Raw genomic sequence first — 19,580 nt, forward strand, 5'->3', positions numbered from 1 at the left:
ATGGAGTGTCCCCTAGTCTTTCTACTATCCGAAAGAGTAAATAACCGATTCACATCTACCCGTTCTAGACCTCTCATGATTTTAAACACCTCTATCATATCCCCCCTCAGTCGTCTCTTCTCCAAGCTGAAAAGTCCTAATCTCTTTAGTCTTTCCTCATAGGGGAGTTGTTCCATTCCCCTTATCATTTTGGTAGCCCTTCTCTGTACCTTCTCCATCGCAATTATATCTTTTTTGAGATGCGGCGACCAGAATTGTACACAGTATTCAAGGTGCGGGAGTGAGAAGCCTGTGTGTGTGTGCGTATGAGAGAGAGCATGGGAGTGAGAAGCCTGTGTGTGTGCGTATGAGAGAGAGCATGGGAGTGAGAAGCTTGTGTGTGTGTGCGTATGAGAGAAAGAGCATGGGAGTGAGAAGCTTATGTGTAAATGTATGAGAGTATGGGAGTGAGAAGCCTGTGTGTGTATGTATGAGAGAGAGCATGGGAGTGAGAAACCTGTGTGTGCATGTATGAGAGTATGGGAGTGAGAAGCTTATGTGTGAATGTATGAGAGTATGGGAGTGAGAAGCCTGTGTGTTTTTATGAGAGAGAGAGCATGGGAGCATGTGTGAGACAGAGCATGTGAGAATTGGAGCCTGTATGAGAGAAAGCATTTGTTGGGGCCACCGCAGCCAGGTTCCCCTTCCCTTACCGGCAGACGCCGGCTTCTTCTGCTGCCTTCTCCAATCTGATGTGGGCCGCACCCATGGCCTTGCCGCAGCGTCCTCACCACGAGGGAGATGCCACCGATCTCTTCGGGGGGGCTCCACCCCCTTAGGTGCACGACATTTAAAGGGGCCACGGTGGGAAACCTCGGTCTGGCCCCAAACCCGACATCATCAGCCAAGGCCTATTTAAGGCCACCCCAGACTTCCTTTCTTCGCCTCGGCAACAGGTCAGCTCTTCTGAGTAAGCTAGTTGCTAGTTCCTGGTATTCCTGCTTGTTCCAGCCTCCGTTCCAGTGCTCCTGCCTGTTCCTGCTCCTGTGTTTCCATTCCTGTTCCTGTCCCTGCTTTTGGTTGCCTTTTCGGTTCCGACTTTGGCCTGGTATCTGGATTCTCCTGTCTTCTGCCCGTGCTGACCTTTGGCGTGTTTTCCGCCTTCCGCTTGTCTTCTGTTTGCCCCGACCTCTGGCCTGATTCCTCGTGCTGCACCTCTGCTGCCCGCCTCGACTCCTGGATCATCACCGTCTCTCCGGACTTCTGCCAGCCTCGACTCGGATCGCCCTCTGGACTTCCTCCGCCAGGAGACCTCCGCCTACATCCTGCCAGCTCTGGCACCCATCCTGCGGGGAACGAGGGCTGGTATAGGTGAAGCTCCTGTCAGGTCTCCTGGTCCTGTTCCGCCTCCCGTCTACGAGTACCACTGAGGGCCTCCCCTCAGTGTGAAACGCACCATATTGAATGCACTAATATCTGACACGCACTGGAATGCACTACGTACTGACGTACTGACACGCAGTGGAACGCACTACCATTTTATAATTACATTTTTGTACTGTAATAATTAACGCTGCTAGAAAATGTCCAATATTATGTCTGTCAAATGACATATGTGCAATGGTCTGATTGTAAGTTACGCCTACTTAGAAAGAATGTATAAAATTCTGCTCCTTTAGGGGAGTGGCATGCAGTTGTTCTAAGCCTTTGTCTTAGCTGCATCTTGCTGGCAATAAAAAGTTTATCTTTGCGGATCAGTTATCTGGACCTCTTTACTGACTCTTTACGATGGTTACAAGTGGATCCTCCAACTCTCGAGCCTGCTCAAGGGTCCACGTTTCCAACAGCATTTGTGTGTGAGACAGAGCCTGTGTGTGAGTATCAGGGAGAAAGGAAAGGGCAGGAGGAGAGGGAAGTAAAGAAATAATAAAAGAGCCCCTGACAAAGGAATTAGGAAAGACAGAGAAGGGGGATAAAAGAGCCTGAGACCAACTGATTAGAAAAATAAGATCAGACAACAAAAGTAAAAAAAAATAAATATATATATATTTAGACTTTCATCAATTGGAAGATCCCGTCTTTGGGAATGTGCATTTCTTATATATTTGTGTTTTGCTTTTTCTTCAGTATTCCAGTGTTCACAGAGATTGGTTTATTGGGCTTTCCATTTCCGTCTTATCTGCATGTTTCTGTTTCTAATTTGTAGTCCCTTATTCTGTATTATGTCAGGGTCGGTCTGTGCTCTGCATGTGTGACAGAGGTGTGAGAAGTAAAGCTCAAATGTTGCTATTGCATATCCACCCAGAATGAGGAACATAAGTTGCTTTAAAATGTTTATTTAGACTACTTCATGCTGCTAATTATTAAAAGAAGCTGCTAAAAATCTGGAAAGCCCCCTTGTTGCTTTGCTAAGCACAGTATAAAGAATTGTTTTTAATGTAATGCTCCCTTAAGAGTTAATCTTTGTTTTTAGAGATCCTTTTTGCTTCTGACATTTAAAACAGGAATTGACAGGCGGGTTGTGCAAGCAGATTGTGAGACCGTAGGTCTCATTCTAGCAGAATATAAGAGTGTGTGACACCCACCCCTTAGGCTGTAAGCAGGGTTGATTAAAAAGTCAAACCACCAAGCTAAGAAATGGAAATACAAAAAGCAGAAAGGGCAGAGACCCACCCACACCCCCTCTCTTGCACAAACATTTAGCGAAATAGGCAAACAAGGAGGAGTCTGCCACGGGGCAAGACAGGAATAAGAAAGGGGGAAAGTGCCGAGACGCTAACCGCAGAAATCAGATAACAGGAACGAGAAAGGGTATGTAATCCATGTAGCCTGATCAATGCGTGTTGTGTCTACTGCGTGTCTGTAGTAAGCACCCATCCTTCCAAGTGCGTGAATGAAGAGAAACTTTTTACTGATACTTTGCAGTTCACTGACTAATTATTCCCCTGAGACGGGGAAAGTGGTGTGTTTCTTACAGAGGTGTGCAGTACTTCGGCTAGCGTGTAGTTTTTTCTGTAGGGATTTACAGCAGTCCAGCCTGCTGCTTGCCCAGTAGGTGGTGTATTAGTGTTCTAGGGCCTGGTGAAATGATTGCCTTGCTGCCTTTTCACAGAGAAGGCTGCTGCTGTTTGAATCCTGAGAGTTACTGCTGTTATGGTATGGGATGGTGCGGCTTTTTATTATATTTTTGTAAGGGTTTGTGTCACTTCACAGTCTTTGGAAGTGGAGGGAAGTTTATTTTACTGTCACTGAGGTGACACCGGAATTTTGAATGTTTGTTTTGCATGTCAGGTTGTAATATGGACTGTTTTGGCTCTGTTGTGCGTCCATTGCAAATCTTAAAGTTCTTATGGTTATTGCTGTTTTATTGTAGTTATGATACACTCTCTGCATTTTTGGAAAGAGCATTCATAAAGGAATGCGTTGACATTTGTTTTATTACATGACTGAATCTGACGTCTTTAAGTGTTCTTTTTTTTTTTTTAGTTCTTACATGATATTTTTTGTTTATAAACTGCAAATGTAAAATAAATACAGATTGATTGAGGCATTTTTAATGTTGGTAAGTGCTTGAAATAATAGAATGAACATATTTTAAAGCGTCACTCGTGTTGCACGACGGCCGGTGCAGACTGCTCAGAAAGCTATTGTCCGGTGCACTGTAAGGCTCTATTTATCAATAAGACTGCAAACTAGTAGGGCCTAGACCTACGCCACTGCCTTCGACTCTCCCACTTCCTGTTGCAGCTCTTCTCCAAACAATAGGCGACCCTTAAAGGGAGCTTCCATAACCTTTCTTTAGGAAGCTGAGCCTGCTGACCGCCTGCTCGGCCGACATCCCGATTAGGCATGCAGTGTATCGGCTAAGCCATGCCACTACTGATTCCAGCTGTGCCATTTCCGTGGCCCTCGCCCGAGGGCGCTCGGCCTGCGTTTCCCTGGCACGGATCATTGTCGTGGCCGCCTAACCTCTGCCTGTAGTGACGGGCTTGGCAGATGAAATGATCTCTTCCTGTCTAAGAGGGTCCTTTTGATACTCCCATCTTCCTGGTGATTGCCGGCAGGCTTTGTGGCCTCCCTCGGTAAACCTGAAGAGGCCTTTCTCCTGATTGTCCTTCTCCCCCTGATCCCACACATCCTGTAATATTACTGTAATACATGTGTAAGGGCGTTAGTAAAGGTGTATAAAGTACAGTGAGTGTCCCCTGAGTGACAATGTGACAGCGCCTTTCTCCTGATTGTCCTTCTCCCCCTGATCCCACACACCCTGCATTCCCATCCACCAGCAGTCTTACTGTAATACATGTGTAAGGGCGTTAGTAAAGGTGTATGAAGTACAGTGAGTGTCCCCTGAGTGACAGTGTGACAGCACCTTTCTCCTGATTGTCCTTCTCCCCCTGATCCCACACACCCTGCATTCCCATCCACCAGCAGTCTTACTGTAATACATGTGTAAGGGCGTTAGTAAAGGTGTATGAAGTACAGTGAGTGTCCCCTGAGTGACAATGTGACAGCGCCTTTCTCCTGATTGTCCTTCTCCCCTGATCCCACACATCCTGCATTCCCATCCACCAGCAGTCTTACTGTAATACATGTGTAAGGGCGTTAGTAAAGGTGTATGAAGTACAGTGAGTGTCCCATGAGTGACAGTGTGACAGCACCTTTCTCCTGATTGTCCTTCTCCCCCTGATCCCACACATCCTGCATTCCCATCCACCAGCAGTCTTACTGTAATACATGTGTAAGGGCGTTAGTAAAGGTGTATACAGTACAGTGAGTGTCCCCTGAGTGACAGTGTGACAGCACCTTTCTCCTGATTGTCCTTCTCCCCCTGATCCCACACACCCTGCATTCCCATCCACCAGCAGTCTTACTGTAATACATGTGTAAGGGCGTTAGTAAAGGTGTATGAAGTACAGTGAGTGTCCCATGAGTGACAGTGTGACAGCACCTTTCTCCTGATTGTCCTTCTCCCCCTGATCCCACACATCCTGCATTCCCATCCACCAGCAGTCTTACTGTAATACATGTGTAAGGGCGTTAGTAAAGGTGTATACAGTACAGTGAGTGTCCCCTGAGTGACAGTGTGACAGCACCTTTCTCCTGATTGTCCTTCTCCCCCTGATCCCACACACCCTGCATTCCCATCCACCAGCAGTCTTACTGTAATACATGTGTAAGGGCGTTAGTAAAGGTGTATAAAGTACAGTGAGTGTCCCCTGAGTGACAATGTGACAGCGCCTTTCTCCTGATTGTCCTTCTCCCCCTGATCCCACACACCCTGCATTCCCATCCACCAGCAGTCTTACTGTAATACATGTGTAAGGGCGTTAGTAAAGGTGTATACAGTACAGTGAGTGTCCCCTGAGTGACAGTGTGACAGCACCTTTCTCCTGATTGTCCTTCTCCCCCTGATCCCACACACCCTGCATTCCCATCCACCAGCAGTCTTACTGTAATACATGTGTAAGGGCGTTAGTAAAGGTGTATACAGTACAGTGAGTGTCCCCTGAGTGACAGTGTGACAGCGCCTTTCTCCTGATTGTCCTTCTCCCCCTGATCCCACACACCCTGCATTCCCATCCACCAGCAGTCTTACTGTAATACATGTGTAAGGGCGTTAGTAAAGGTGTATACAGTACAGTGAGTGTCCCCTAAGTGACAGTGTGACAGCGCCTTTCTCCTGATTGTCCTTCTCCCCCTGATCCCACACACCCTGCATTCCCATCCACCAGCAGTCTTACTGTAATACATGTGTAAGGGCGTTAGTAAAGGTGTATACAGTACAGTGAGTGTCCCCTGAGTGACAATGTGACAGCACCTTTCTCCTGATTGTCCTTCTCCCCCTGATCCCACACACCCTGCATTCCCATCCACCAGCAGTCTTACTGTAATACATGTGTAAGGGCGTTAGTAAAGGTGTATACAGTACAGTGAGTGTCCCCTGAGTGACAATGTGACAGCACCTTTCTCCTGATTGTCCTTCTCCCCCTGATCCCACACACCCTGCATTCCCATCCACCAGCAGTCTTACTGTAATACATGTGTAAGGGCGTTAGTAAAGGTGTATACAGTACAGTGAGTGTCCCCTGAGTGACAATGTGACAGCACCTTTCTCCTGATTGTCCTTCTCCCCCTGAACCCACACACCCTGCATTCCCATCCACCAGCAGTCTTACTGTAATACATGTGTAAGGGCGTTAGTAAAGGTGTATACAGTACAGTGAGTGTCCCCTGAGTGACAATGTGACAGCACCTTTCTCCTGATTGTCCTTCTCCCCCTGATCCCACACACCCTGCATTCCCATCCACCAGCAGTCTTACTGTAATACATGTGTAAGGGCGTTAGTAAAGGTGTATACAGTACAGTGAGTGTCCCATGAGTGACAGTGTGACAGCGCCTTTCTCCTGATTGTCCTTCTCCCCTGATCCCACACACCCTGCATTCCCATCCACCAGCAGTCTTACTGTAATACATGTGTAAGGGCGTTAGTAAAGGTGTATACAGTACAGTGAGTGTCCCATGAGTGACAGTGTGACAGCGCCTTTCTCCTGATTGTCCTTCTCCCCTGATCCCACACACCCTGCATTCCCATCCACCAGCAGTCTTACTGTAATACATGTGTAAGGGCGTTAGTAAAGGTGTATAAAGTACAGTGAGTGTCCCCTGAGTGACAATGTGACAGCGCCTTTCTCCTGATTGTCCTTCTCCCCTGATCCCACACATCCTGCATTCCCATCCACCAGCAGTCTTACTGTAATACATGTGTAAGGGCGTTAGTAAAGGTGTATAAAGTACAGTGAGTGTCCCCTGAGTGACAATGTGACAGCGCCTTTCTCCTGATTGTCCTTCTCCCCCTGATCCCACACACCCTGCATTCCCATCCACCAGCAGTCTTACTGTAATACATGTGTAAGGGCGTTAGTAAAGGTGTATACAGTACAGTGAGTGTCCCCTGAGTGACAGTGTGACAGCGCCTTTCTCCTGATTGTCCTTCTCCCCCTGATCCCACACACCCTGCATTCCCATCCACCAGCAGTCTTACTGTAATACATGTGTAAGGGCGTTAGTAAAGGTGTATACAGTACAGTGAGTGTCCCCTGAGTGACAATGTGACAGCGCCTTTCTCCTGATTGTCCTTCTCCCCCTGATCCCACACACCCTGCATTCCCATCCACCAGCAGTCTTACTGTAATACATGTGTAAGGGCGTTAGTAAAGGTGTATACAGTACAGTGAGTGTCCCCTGAGTGACAATGTGACAGCACCTTTCTCCTGATTGTCCTTCTCCCCCTGATCCCACACACCCTGCATTCCCATCCACCAGCAGTCTTACTGTAATACATGTGTAAGGGCGTTAGTAAAGGTGTATAAAGTACAGTGAGTGTCCCCTGAGTGACAATGTGACAGCGCCTTTCTCCTGATTGTCCTTCTCCCCTGATCCCACACATCCTGCATTCCCATCCACCAGCAGTCTTACTGTAATACATGTGTAAGGGCGTTAGTAAAGGTGTATAAAGTACAGTGAGTGTCCCCTGAGTGACAATGTGACAGCGCCTTTCTCCTGATTGTCCTTCTCCCCCTGATCCCACACACCCTGCATTCCCATCCACCAGCAGTCTTACTGTAATACATGTGTAAGGGCGTTAGTAAAGGTGTATAAAGTACAGTGAGTGTCCCCTGAGTGACAATGTGACAGCGCCTTTCTCCTGATTGTCCTTCTCCCCCTGATCCCACACACCCTGCATTCCCATCCACCAGCAAGTCTTACTGTAATACATGTGTAAGGGCGTTAGTAAAGGTGTATAAAGTACAGTGAGTGTCCCCTGAGTGACAATGTGACAGCGCCTTTCTCCTGATTGTCCTTCTCCCCTGATCCCACACACCCTGCATTCCCATCCACCAGCAGTCTTACTGTAATACATGTGTAAGGGCGTTAGTAAAGGTGTATGAAGTACAATCAGTGTCCCCTGAGTGACAATGTGACAGCGCCTTTCTCCTGATTGTCCTTCTCCCCCTGATCCCACACATCCTGCATTCCCATCCACCAGCAGTCTTACTGTAATACATGTGTAAGGGCGTTAGTAAAGGTGTATACAGTACAGTGAGTGTCCCCTGAGTGACAATGTGACAGCGCCTTTCTCCTGATTGTCCTTCTCCCCCTGATCCCACACATCCTGCATTCCCATCCACCAGCAGTCTTACTGTAATACATGTGTAAGGGCGTTAGTAAAGGTGTATACAGTACAGTGAGTGTCCCCTGAGTGACAGTGTGACAGCGCCTTTCTCCTGATTGTCCTTCTCCCCCTGATCCCACACACCCTGCATTCCCATCCACCAGCAGTCTTACTGTAATACATGTGTAAGGGCGTTAGTAAAGGTGTATACAGTACAGTGAGTGTCCCCTGAGTGACAGTGTGACAGCGCCTTTCTCCTGATTGTCCTTCTCCCCCTGATCCCACACACCCTGCATTCCCATCCACCAGCAGTCTTACTGTAATACATGTGTAAGGGCGTTAGTAAAGGTGTATACAGTACAGTGAGTGTCCCATGAGTGACAGTGTGACAGCGCCTTTCTCCTGATTGTCCTTCTCCCCCTGATCCCACACACCCTGCATTCCCATCCACCAGCAGTCTTACTGTAATACATGTGTAAGGGCGTTAGTAAAGGTGTATACAGTACAGTGAGTGTCCCCTGAGTGACAGTGTGACAGCACCTTTCTCCTGATTGTCCTTCTCCCCCTGATCCCACACACCCTGCATTCCCATCCACCAGCAGTCTTACTGTAATACATGTGTAAGGGCGTTAGTAAAGGTGTATAAAGTACAGTGAGTGTCCCCTGAGTGACAATGTGACAGCGCCTTTCTCCTGATTGTCCTTCTCCCCCTGATCCCACACACCCTGCATTCCCATCCACCAGCAGTCTTACTGTAATACATGTGTAAGGGCGTTAGTAAAGGTGTATACAGTACAGTGAGTGTCCCATGAGTGACAGTGTGACAGCGCCTTTCTCCTGATTGTCCTTCTCCCCCTGATCCCACACACCCTGCATTCCCATCCACCAGCAGTCTTACTGTAATACATGTGTAAGGGCGTTAGTAAAGGTGTATAAAGTACAGTGAGTGTCCCCTGAGTGACAGTGTGACAGCACCTTTCTCCTGATTGTCCTTCTCCCCCTGATCCCACACACCCTGCATTCCCATCCACCAGCAGTCTTACTGTAATACATGTGTAAGGGCGTTAGTAAAGGTGTATGAAGTACAGTGAGTGTCCCATGAGTGACAGTGTGACAGCACCTTTCTCCTGATTGTCCTTCTCCCCTGATCCCACACACCCTGCATTCCCATCCACCAGCAGTCTTACTGTAATACATGTGTAAGGGCGTTAGTAAAGGTGTATAAAGTACAGTGAGTGTCCCCTGAGTGACAGTGTGACAGCACCTTTCTCCTGATTGTCCTTCTCCCCCTGATCCCACACATCCTGCATTCCCATCCACCAGCAGTCTTACTGTAATACATGTGTAAGGGCGTTAGTAAAGATGTATGAAGTACAATCAGTGTCCCCTGAGTGACAATGTGACAGCGCCTTTCTCCTGATTGTCCTTCTCCCCCTGATCCCACACACCCTGCATTCCCATCCACCAGCAGTCTTACTGTAATACATGTGTAAGGGCGTTAGTAAAGGTGTATACAGTACAGTGAGTGTCCCCTGAGTGACAGTGTGACAGCGCCTTTCTCCTGATTGTCCTTCTCCCCCTGATCCCACACACCCTGCATTCCCATCCACCAGCAGTCTTACTGTAATACATGTGTAAGGGCGTTAGTAAAGGTGTATACAGTACAGTGAGTGTCCCCTGAGTGACAGTGTGACAGCGCCTTTCTCCTGATTGTCCTTCTCCCCCTGATCCCACACACCCTGCATTCCCATCCACCAGCAGTCTTACTGTAATACATGTGTAAGGGCGTTAGTAAAGGTGTATGAAGTACAGTGAGTGTCCCCTGAGTGACAATGTGACAGCCCAGCCATCACAGGCTGACGCGTCTCCTGGTGCACGCCCGGCCCAGCCTGCTTCTACAGATACTGCTACACAGCAGGTCCCTTAGGCATGTGTCGCATGTTCCCTTCAGCTATTTAAAGGGATGGGCTCTGGGTGTTGTCTGATGACATGACAGCCATGTCGGTATACAAGGGCCCTTCTCCCATGACTCAGGGCCTTGGCAATCGGTCGAATACCTTTCGAATTGAGGAAGTTGCAGAGCGTGTTTCTGCGTTCAGGTCTCCTTCGGCTTCCAGCGTCTTGTTCCTGTCTCTGGTTTGCCCATCTTGGCAGCCCGGTTTTGTCTCTTTTGAGGTTAGTCTCGTCCTGTGGTCCCTCTTCTCGTCAGTGTCACCCCTCTGGTCTCCCTCCTGCTCCACTACTTGTCTGGACTTCCAGCTTTGACCCTGAGCTTTGGACCTGACACTGCTTCCTTTCCACCTGTCTCCAACCACTGCCCGGTCATTGGCTCTGAGTCCTGCTGCCTGCCACTGACCACAGTTTGGACATCAACCCTGCTCTCTGCTGCCTGCCTCTGACCACAGCTGGGACTTTGACATCACTAGCTGATTCTCATCTGTTTCGCTCCTTGGCTGAGTACCTTCCACTCCTGCCTGGATGGATCATCTCTCAGCTCGGCCATCTGCTCCATGCTCCTGCTTGGATCCTGACTTCTCCCTTGGACCTGGCAGCACCTACATCTACACGATTCTTCACAAAGTCCCAAGCCCAAGACCAGCTGGCCCCGGCACCCAAGTGCTCAACATAACGGGAACCTGAGTTGGTACTGGTGAAGCTCCTGTTGGACCTCTGCCTCAGCCAACTGTGCCTGCTTATGGTGGGGACCTCTGGGGCTCCTCCCCACAGGTTGTGCCAAATCCTCCTAGGCCGAAGGGTCCACTTCACCAACATATTGCAGTGAATTAATGACATCGTTGGGCGCAGGACACTCATGGATGCTTAGCGGACTGCTGAATGCTCGAAGTTAATCAAGTCAAAGGACTTTTTGTTTTAGAGGTTTATCTTTCTCCTGTTCTGTATGGAAACAGCCTTCTGTTTCTTTGTCCATTTTTGACTATGAAACAGAGAAAGGAATTAGTGCAGCAGGAATAGCAGAATCACAGCACCATGAAGACGCCAAGTCATTCGACATCTGGAATGAGGGTACCATTTGCGTAAGATAGCTACTTTGTAGAGATGAACTCTGACTAAATGTGAGAATCTTTGGGCCCATTTTGTATCTTGGTGCACTTGTAGTACTAGGACTGTTAGGATTTTGCCTGCTACGCAGCCTTCTGGACTCCTGCAATGACACCTCCACACCAGCAGAGGCCCTCAGTAAGCCTCACCACTTTGCTTGCCAAGCTCCTCCTCACTGCCCTTGCCACATCGAATCTCCAGCCCTATGTAACCTGCCTTGCCCGAAGCTCCTTGTCTTCTCCTGTTGTCACTTCTGGCTCCATTTTGCCTTGTGGCCTACGGGACCTCTGCCTTGCTTTGCCTCGAGGCCTTCGGGCCTATTCTGTCTGCCCAAGCCTTGCTGCCTTTGGGCTTCTTTGTTCTTTGTTCGGTGTTTCCCTTGTCTGCCTTGTCTTCATCCTGCCCTAGTCTGCCTTGTGTGTCTTGATCTGTCGGTTCCAATGTCCTGACCCAGTCCTGCCTGTATCAGAATCTTGTTCTTGCCTTGCCTTGCCTGTGTCTTGTCTAGTTCCAGGCCCTGTTTAGTATCCAGCCTTGCTTTGTCCTGTCTGCCAAGAAATCCTTGCCTTGCCTTGCCCAAGCCTCACCTGTCCAGCCTTACCTTGTCCTACCTCCCAGGCCAGCCCCGCCTCCTCCTGCCTGCCAAGCCCTGCATGCCTCATCAAGGCCTTGCCCTTCAGCCTTGCCAAGTTCTAGCCCGAGGACTCACTATGATGTACTGTCACCGCAGAGGCTAAGTGGCCCCCAGAACTCAAGGGCCCAACCTGCAGGGGAGAGTGCTGGCAAGGTGGAAGACCAGCCCTTGTCTTGCCTGTGAGTCCTGCCTTCCGGTCCTGTGCTGCTCCCCAGGTGGGAGTCCCTGTTTCAGGGAGCCTTAGCATAGACATTTTTTCTTATTTTCCGTCTTACTGCTGTAAATAGGAGTTCTCTGTGGGAGAAGGGGTTACAATATATATATATATATTTACCTCCTCCCACTCTGCCATCTACTAACCAACCTCAAGCTAACGCACTTCTTATACGCGGATGACATACAGATCCTCATCCCCATAGCTGAATAACTCCATAAAACATGGTCTTATTGGAATAGTTGCCTTACTGCAATCAACAACCTACTCACCAGCCTCAACCTCGTCCTTAACACCATCAAAACCGAAATCCTCCTAATAGCCCCAGACAACTGCATTCCGCTTAACGCCCCCAATTTCTTCCCAACTGTCCATCACATCTATCGACCACACAACGCATGTAAGAGACCTTGGTGTGCTACTAGACAACCAACTCAACCTAAGCAAATTCGTAAACAACACCACCAAGGAATGCTTCTTTAAATTGCAAGTATTAAAAAAATTAAAACCACTTCTGCACTTCCGAGATTTCCGCCTGGTATTACAACCTATCATCCTCCCGAAACTGGATTACTGCAACTCACTTCTCCTGGGCCTACCCGCCATCATAATCAACCACTTCAGATGGTCCAGAACGCGTCGGCCAGGATCCTCACAAACACCAATAAAAGGGAACACATCACCCCTATCCTCCAGAACCTTCACTGGCTGCCAATTAAATTCAGGATACTCTTTAAAGCCCTCATGATGATCCATAAGGCCTTACACAACATCTCCCCCCTCAACCTAACATTCCAACTTCAGCAGCACACCACCATGAGACCCATCAGAAGAGCGTACAAGGATATGCTACAAACCCAGCCGGCCAAAACCTCACTGAGGAAACGCGCCCTTTCCACAACTGGTCCCTCACTTTGGAACTCGCTTCGCCAAGAACCCTGCCTTTTGGTATTCAAAAAGAAGCTAAAGACTTGGCTATTTAGCCAAGCGTTCCCTGAGAGCTAAGAGCCGATAAATTGAGCTTTACAGACGCTGGTCCACCAATCCCACTGTAAATATGTTTTGAATTTGTATATGTTTTGAATTGTACTTTATTTTGCTAATCATGTTTTGAATTGCATTCCATTGGTTCTCTGTAAGTTTGTTTCAACCTTGTTCCAATGTATCCGCCCCTGAGGCAACAGTTCAGTTCTCTGTAAACCGGTGCGATATGTATTCTATACAGGAACATCGGTATATAAAAATGAAAGATAAATAAATAGATAAATAAATATATATATATAACCTTATCTTTGTGTTTTTGACGGCTTTGTTACTACAGATGTTTGTTGTGTATTACTTGTGGCCCTCAACACAATAAACTTTAAATGAAACAAAAAATACAAAAGGCACCTGTAAAGGTAAGGTTCTGTGTGGCACTGTAAATCAGCCATCAAGGTGTGCGTTCAGTATTTTATTTACAGCACGTATTACATTTACAAAAATAAAGGTCTGCTTACCACCAGCAGAAACATGAAGATCACAGCATTGAGCTAGAGACTTCACCTTAGGACAGTAAGGTTGCACAGGAGCCGCCTTCTCCTGGAAACCAAATCACCTTCAGCTTTAGGACAGGAATGCTAGATTGGAGCCGCCTTCTCCTGGAAACCAAATCACCTTCAGCTTTAGGATAGGAATGCTAGACTGGAGCCGCCTTCTCCTGGAAACCAAACCACCTTCAGCTTTAGGACAGGAATACTAGACTGGAGCCGCCTTCTCCTGGAAACCAAATCACCTTTCAGCTTTAGGACAGGAATGCTAGACTGGAGCCGCCTTCTCCTGGAAACCAAATCACTTTCAGCTTTAGGACAGGAATGCTAGATTGGAGCCGCCTTCTCCTGGAAACCAAATCACCTTCAGCTTTAGGACAGGAATGCTAGACTGGAGCCGCCTTCTCCTGGAAACCAAACCACCTTCAGCTTTAGGACAGGAATACTAGACTGGAGCCGCCTTCTCCTGGAAACCACATCACCTTCAGCTTTAGGAAAGGAATGCTAGACTGGAGCCGCCTTCTCCTGGAAACCAAATCACCTTCAGCTTTAGGACAGGAATGCTAGATTGGAGCTGCCTTCTCCTGGAAACCAAATCACCTTTCAGCTTTAGGACAGGAATGCTAGACAGGAGCCGCCTTCTCCTGGAAACCAAATCACCTTCAGCATTAGGACAGGAATGCTAGACTGGAGCCGCCTTCTCCTGGAAACCAAATCACCTTCAGCATTAGGACAGGAATGCTAGACTGGAGCCGCCTTCTCCTGGAAACCAAATCACTTTCAGCTTTAGGACAGGAATGCTAGACTGGAGCCGCCTTCTCCTGGAAACCAAATCACCTTTCAGCTTTAGGACAGGAATGCTAGACTGGAGCCGCCTTCTCCTGGAAACCAAATCACCTTCAGCTTTAGGACAGGAATGCTAGACTGGAGCCGCCTTCTCCTGGAAACCAAATCACCTTCAGCTTTAGGACAGGAATGCTAGACTGGAGCCGCCTTCTCCTGGAAACCAAATCACCTTCAGCATTAGGACAAGAATGCTAGACTGGAGCCGCCTTCTCCTGGAGACCTGGGCCAGGTCGGATTTTCCCAGCTGGTTCCTGCCTACATAGCTCTCTCCCTCCGTGGGATTTAAGGTGGACCAGTCATCTATCCTGCTCCCACACAGGATAAGGAGGGAAAATAGGGTCACTCCTTTACATTCTGAAATACAAAGAATTAGAAATGTTATTATTTGCAAAGGTCTTCGTTACAACATATGGAAATAAAAATCAATAGACCAAAAAAGTCACAAGGTGATACCTTACAATTGACTGGCTTGTTGCATTTCTTGATTTGATTTTGGATGCTAATGCTCCTTTCCTCAGCTCAAAACAAAACGGGAAGAGCAAAGTCTGCGCCAAATGCTTGTTAACGCAATAGAATAGTGTTACCATAAACCAAAAAGAAGAAGATATTTACAACTGAACGGCACGGCTATGCTGCTGAATATCTCTCGTTAAATAGCTAGTTAGCTGGATTAGCCTTATCTGGCTAACTTTAGACCTGCTATTGAACAGGTCTGACTTATCTGGTTAATATAGCCTGGTAAGTTTAAATATTGCTGCTTAGCTGGTTTATGTGAGCTGGATACGTTGCTTCTCCTTGAAATGCCCTTTTCACACCCACTACATAGCTGGATAAGTAATTATTCGGAGTAAGTACTTATCTGAATACGTGGTGGCTTCTAAACATAGCCAGATATTCAGCTGCCACCACTTAACCAGGAAAGTCCTTATCCAGATAAGTAGCGCTGAATATCATGATCAAAGAGTTTAAGTTTAAAGAAAAATTTCAGCCCTCTTCAAACTCAAACTGGGAAAAGAAAGAAAATATCTAGCTGAGGGACTGGTGCCAAAATTGAAAAGGTCAGAGCCCTCTCAAGCTCAGCACTGTGACATTCTTAAGTCTCCTCGCAGACGTCACTCAAAGGGAGTGACAGAATTATCTTTGGTAGAAAAGCATTTCTACTAGGGATGTGAATCGTTTTCCATATCATCTTAACGATAGAAATCGTGTGGCAGGGCAAGAAAATCGTCTTAGGCACGATTTTTTAGTTAAAAAATCGTTATAAAATCGTTTTTTCCGATTAGTGCGCACTAACTCGAGTTAGTGCGCACTAACGGGAGTTAGTGCGCACTAACTGGGAGTTAGTGCGCACTAACTGAAAATGATACAATTTGACACTTTTCAGGTCAGTTAAGGTCAGTTTAGGAATGAATATGTATTCCTATTGGCTGCCCTCTTATTTATTCATGTTACCAAGTTTCCTACTGACAGTATATGGGGGATGGGAAATGGAAACAGTTGGTAGCTTGACAAAACAAGTAATGTGATCAGTCAATGTGACTAGAACTTGTGCCCTAACCCTGATACCAGGGGTATTGTGATCTTCCTGCACACAGTGCCCTATCCCTATTAATACCAGGAGTGTTGTGATCTTCCTGCACACAGTGCCCTATCCCTAATACCAGGGGTGTTGTGATCTTCCTGCACACAGTGCCCTATTCCTGATACTGGGGGTGTTGTGATCTTCCTGCACACAGTGCCCTATTCCTGATACCGGGGGTGTTGTGATCTTCTTGCACACATCCCGATATCAGGGATAGGGCACTGCATGCAGGAAGATCACAACACTCCTGGTATTAATAGGGATAGGGCACTGCATGCAGGAAGATCACAACACTCCTGGTATTAATAGGGATAGGGCACTGCATGCAGGAAGATCACAACACCCCTGGTATCAGGGATAGGGCACTGTGTGCAGGAAGATCACAATACCCCGGAGGAGTGAGGGTCAGGCAGCTCCCCCCTGTCTGTGAAGCCAGCCTCTCACTAGTAATGCAGGGAGGGAGCTGTCTCAGACTTCACCATCCACCCCCCCCCCTCACCCACACACCATTCACTAGCTCGGACATGGGGAAGTCAGGAGTCAGGGACAGGCAGCTCCCCCCTGTCTGTGAAGCCAGCCTCTCACTAGTAATGCAGGGAGGGAGCTGTCTCAGACTTCACCATCCTCCCCCCCCCTCACCCACACACCATTCACTAGCTGGGACATGGGGGAAGTCAGGAGTGAGGGTCAGGCAGCTCCCCCCTGTCTGTGAAGCCAGCCTCTCACTAGTAATGCAGGGAGGGAGCTGTCTCAGACTTCACCATCCTCCCCCCCCCCCCCCCCCTCACCCACACACCATTCACTAGCTGGGACATGGGGGAAGTCAGGAGTGAGGGTCAGGCAGCTCCCCCCTGTCTGCGAAGCCAGCCTCTCACTAGTAATGCAGGGAGGGAGCTGTCTCAGACTTCACCATCCTCCCCCCCCCCCCTCACCCACACACCATTCACTAGCTGGGACATGGGGGAAGTCAGGAGTGAGGGTCAGGCAGCTCCCCCCTGTCTGTGAAGCCAGCCTCTCACTAGTAATGCAGGGAGGGAGCTGTCTCAGACTTCACCATCCTCCCCCCCCCCCCCCTCACCCACACACCATTCACTAGCTGGGACATGGGGGAAGTCAGGAGTGAGGGTCAGGCAGCTTCCCCCTGTCTGTGAAGCCAGCCTCTCACTAGTAATGCAGGGAGGGAGCTGTCTCAGACTTCACCATCCTCCCCCCCCCCCCCTCACCCACACACCATTCACTAGCTGGACATGGGGGAAGTCAGGAGTGAGGGTCAGGCAGCTCCCCCCTGTCTGCGAAGCCAGCCTCTCACTAGTAATGCAGGGAGGGAGCTGTCTCAGACTTCACCATCCTCCCCCCCCCCCTCACCCCACACACCATTCACTAGCTGGGACATGGGGGAAGTCAGGAGTGAGGGTCAGGCAGCTCCCCCCTGTCTGCGAAGCCAGCCTCTCACTAGTAATGCAGGGAGGGAGCTGTCTCAGACTTCACCATTCTCCCCCCCCCCCTCACCCACACACCATTCACTAGCTGGGACATGGGGGAAGTCAGGAGTGAGGGTCAGGCAGCTCCCCCCTGTCTGTGAAGCCAGCCTCTCACTAGTAATGCAGGGAGGGAGCTGTCTCAGACTTCACCATCCTCCCCCCCCCCCCCCCCCACCCACACACCATTCACTAGCTGGGACATGGGGAAGTCAGGAGTGAGGGTCAGGCAGCTCCCCCCTGTCTGTGAAGCCAGCCTCTCACTAGTAATGCAGGGAGGGAGCTGTCTCAGACTTCACCATCCTCCCCCTCCCCCTCACCCACACACCATTCACTAGCTGGGACATGGGGGAAGTCAGGAGTGAGGGTCAGGCAGCTCCCCCCTGTCTGTGAAGCCAGCCTCTCACTAGTAATGCAGGGAGGGAGCTGTCTCAGACTTCACCATCCTCCCCCCCCCCCCCTCACCCACACACCATTCACTAGCTGGGACATGGGGGAAGTCAGGAGTGAGGGTCAGGCAGCTCCCCCCTGTCTGTGAAGCCAGCCTCTCACTAGTAATGCAGGGAGGGAGCTGTCTCAGACTTCACCATCCTCCCCCCCCCCTCTCACCCACACACCATTCACTAGCTGGGACATGGGGGAAGTCAGGAGTGAGGGTCAGGCAGCTCCCCCCTGTCTGTGAAGCCAGCCTCTCACTAGTAATGCAGGGAGGGAGCTGTCTCAGACTTCACCATCCTCCCCCCCCCCCCCCTCACCCACACACCATTCACTAGCTGGGACATGGGGGAAGTCAGGAGTGAGGGTCAGGCAGCTCCCCCCTGTCTGTGAAGCCAGCCTCTCACTAGTAATGCAGGGAGGGAGCTGTCTCAGACTTCACCATCCTCCCCCCCCCCCCCTCACCCACACACCATTCACTAGCTGGGACATGGGGGAAGTCAGGAGTGAGGGTCAGGCAGCTCCCCCCTGTCTGCGAAGCCAGCCTCTCACTAGTAATGCAGGGAGGGAGCTGTCTCAGACTTCACCATCCTCCCCCCCCCCCCCCCTCACCCACACACCATTCACTAGCTGGGACATGGGGGAAGTCAGGAGTGAGGGTCAGGCAGCTCCCCCCTGTCTGTGAAGCCAGCCTCTCACTAGTAATGCAGGGAGGGAGCTGTCTCAGACTTCACCATCCTCCCCCCCCCCCCTCACCCACACACCATTCACTAGCTGGGACATGGGGGAAGTCAGGAGTGAGGGTCAGGCAGCTCCCCCCTGTCTGTGAAGCCAGCCTCTCACTAGTAATGCAGGGAGGGAGCTGTCTCAGACTGGTATCAGGGTTAGGGCACTGTGTGCAGGAAGATCACAACACTCCTGGTATTAATAGGGATAGGGCACTGTAAGAGATGACTGTAGTAGATTGAATAAAGATCTGATGTTTCTGCTCTCCTCACACCAAACAAAAAACAACACACAAGCAGAGAAGCCCTTCTTACAAAGCTGAGCTAGTGAGTTAAGTAGGAGGAAAAGTAAACATACTGGTGCCAGTGTGGCTACTTAAAAAATACACTTACCAACAATCAATTACATATATTTGAACTGTGTACAGTTCCAGCCAGGACCACCTTTCTAAAATGCACAGTGATTGGCAAATTCAACATGCACTAGCATTTCAGGTGCCTGCTAACAAAAATAATAAACAAACAAGTTCTAGTCACGTGAGTGCTGATCATTACATTACTTTTTTTGTCAAGCTTCCAACTGTTTCCATTTCACATCCCCCCAACCATATTGGTAACATCAATAGATAAGAGCACAGCCAGCCAATAGGAATACATACATACATATTCATTCCTAAGTGACCTTTACTGACCTGGGAAGTGTGAACACTTTGTTTCATTTTCTGTTGGTGTTCGTTAGTTTCCAGTTCCATTTCCCATCCCCCCAACCATCACCTCAGTGGTAACCTTGGTAATATCAATAGATAAGAGGGCAGCCAGCCAATAGGAACACATATTCATTCCTAACTGACCTTCAGTGACCTGGAAAGTGTTTATTTGTATCATTTTCAGTTAGTGCGCACTAAATCGAGTTAGTGCGCA

The 19,580-nt window shown here is 49.0% G+C and overlaps 1 protein-coding gene across 1 annotated transcript in view; it reads left to right on the forward strand.

The window, feature by feature from the left end:
• Positions 1-2,637: 2,637 nt before the first annotated feature.
• Positions 2,638-19,580, forward strand: part of LOC115086037 (E3 ubiquitin-protein ligase TRIM39-like) — a 58,293-nt gene continuing 41,350 nt past the window's right edge. Inside the window, exon 1 of the mRNA XM_029592611.1 lies at positions 2,638-2,790. The gene's annotated coding sequence lies outside the window, so the exon portion shown is untranslated. The remainder of the gene's footprint in view (positions 2,791-19,580) is intronic.

Source organism: Rhinatrema bivittatum, chromosome 2 (assembly GCF_901001135.1).
Source record: "Rhinatrema bivittatum chromosome 2, aRhiBiv1.1, whole genome shotgun sequence".
NCBI classification, from domain to species: Eukaryota; Metazoa; Chordata; class Amphibia; order Gymnophiona; family Rhinatrematidae; genus Rhinatrema; species Rhinatrema bivittatum.